Source organism: Callithrix jacchus, chromosome 16, assembly GCF_049354715.1.
Source record: "Callithrix jacchus isolate 240 chromosome 16, calJac240_pri, whole genome shotgun sequence".
Classification (NCBI taxonomy): Eukaryota; Metazoa; Chordata; class Mammalia; order Primates; family Cebidae; genus Callithrix; species Callithrix jacchus.
Genome location: NC_133517.1, coordinates 21,438,090 through 21,440,417, shown reverse-complemented (window position 1 = coordinate 21,440,417; position 2,328 = coordinate 21,438,090).

Here is a 2,328-nt window from a genome sequence, read left to right as displayed (position 1 = left end):
GGTCTCTGGAGCATGGGCCATAACAACCCACTTGGCAAGGAAGCTAGACTTTTGTCTTATCCTCCAAAGATACCAGCAGGATTGGAGATTCTTTTATTTATTTATTTTTCAGTATTGGTGAGAACAAGTTTTGGGCAGAACAGAAAAAGGGAAAGATGCAAGTGTGAATTAACATGAGAGAAGAGACATCCATGAAGTTCATATCTATTTTTGTGTTTTTATAAATAACCAAGTGATGAATAAAACTGACTAAGTGTTTGCTATAACTGGTCATACAATTGATGTTACTGCTATATGGAAAAAGGTTGTATTTTTGGAAAGAAAAGAACTCTTTGCCTTCAGTAACTGCTTGCCTAAAATCCATTGATTCCTCATTTGACAAAACTTACGTGGGTCCAGCTCTGTGTCAGTTGTTGAATTAGATTCTAAGAATACAAATTTGAGCAAGATATGAACCTTATCCAAAAGACTCTCACAACCTTAACTTGGGAGAGAGTCATTCACACAAGCAATTGCAACACAGTGTGACGAGGTCAACAAAGTGAAAAAGAAATGACTTGGGCTTCGTAGTCACACAGACAAGCTGTGCCACCGCTGCCTTCCTTGTGTAACCTTGAAAAATTTACCTCAGATTCTCAGTCTCCTTATTTGAAGATAGATACAACTTTTGCCTTGCATTTTGGGGGAACAACATAGGCCACAAAGCAGCCTGGACAGTAAGAGGTTTGAGAAAATCAGATATGGGGTTTTCTGAAAGTAAATTTTTACAGTAGGGAATCAGGGAAAGCGGAGAGAGGAAAGAAACCTTTGATATTTTAAATTTGTGTAATATCCTTATGAAAAACACTGCTATCTGCTAAATACATTACTACGTGTCATTCCAGACCCTGGCCTTATAAGACAAGTAGGAATCTCACATTTCAAGCAACTTGATCCCTTCCTGTAGTCTTTACTTCAATCAGACTGCTGCTGTTTCCTTACACACCCTGCTCTTTCCAGCTTTGGAGCTTTTGTTTGGATGTTCTCACCATACCACTTCCTTGCAAATATCCCATTTATCATTGGAAGCCCATTTCAAATGCCACCCAATCCAGGAGAATTTTCGTTGCACCCAGCCATCTGAGCCCTCTCACCTCTTTGACCTTCCTAGCAATTTTCTGCTTAGTGGACTTTCTCCACTATCATTTGCATGCCTGTAGCCCTGGATAAAAAGTTCGCTGGGATCAAGAATAATGTCTTATCTATCTTTGCATACCCTCAGACCTTAGCTCCTTGTCTTACACATCTCACACAGTCAATGACATCTAAATATTTGTGAAACTGAGTTTGGCTGGTGAAACAATTTCTTATAGCCACAAAACAAGAACTAATCTGTAGTTGTAAGGGGTTCGGATCATTGAATGAAAGCTGCTCTTTCAGCAGATCATAATTGTGAAAAGCTGTTGAATGTATACTTTTGATGAACAGGTTTTGCTGTGTTGCTGAGTTCATGTTGCCATGACAACCTTAACTTTTGGCACTTTCTTAATTTAGTGTCCTACTTAATTTCCTGTATTTGGCTCTGAGAGCCTTATTGTTCTGTCCCTTGTGCTTGCCTATATGAATCTTTAAACTGAGTCATTTATTAATGCATCTTATTGTGCTTTATTAGATAATAAATGCTTTGAGATTGGGGATTTGCTCTTATCCTTATAATCCTGACAACACCCAAGTGTGCCTTCTACATTTTAGATAGTTAATCTGTCAATGCATATTTTATAGATTGAGAAATCATTGTTGTAGTAGGCTGTTATAGTGGCCACCCAAAGATGTTCATGTCCTGATGCTTGCGACCCCTGAATATGCCATTGTCTGTAGTAAAGGGGGCTTTGCAGATACGGTCAAGAATTTTAAGATGAGATTATGCTGCATTATCCAGTTGAGCCGATGCCATTGCAAGGGTCTTTATAAGAGAGAGGCAGGAGGACCTGAATCGGCAGTAGGAGACATGACGATGGAAGCAAGAGGTTGGAGTGATGCGAGAAGGGGACCACAAGCCAAGGAATGCAGGTGCTCTTAGAAGTCCTGCAAGGAAAAGGAAATAAATTGTACCCTGATCCCTCCAGATGGAGCATAGCCCTGCTGACACCTTGATTTTAGACTTGTGACCTCCAGAGCTGTAAGAGGATATATTTGGTTGTTTTAAGCCATATAGTTTTTGGTAATTTGCCATAACAGCAGTAGAACATGAATACAATTTGGCCAGCCATTGTAGTAAGTTTCAAACACCCCTGAGAGGAGTTGTTAAGCAACAGTCCAGTTAGAGGTATCATTTTGGTCAGGGTCTAG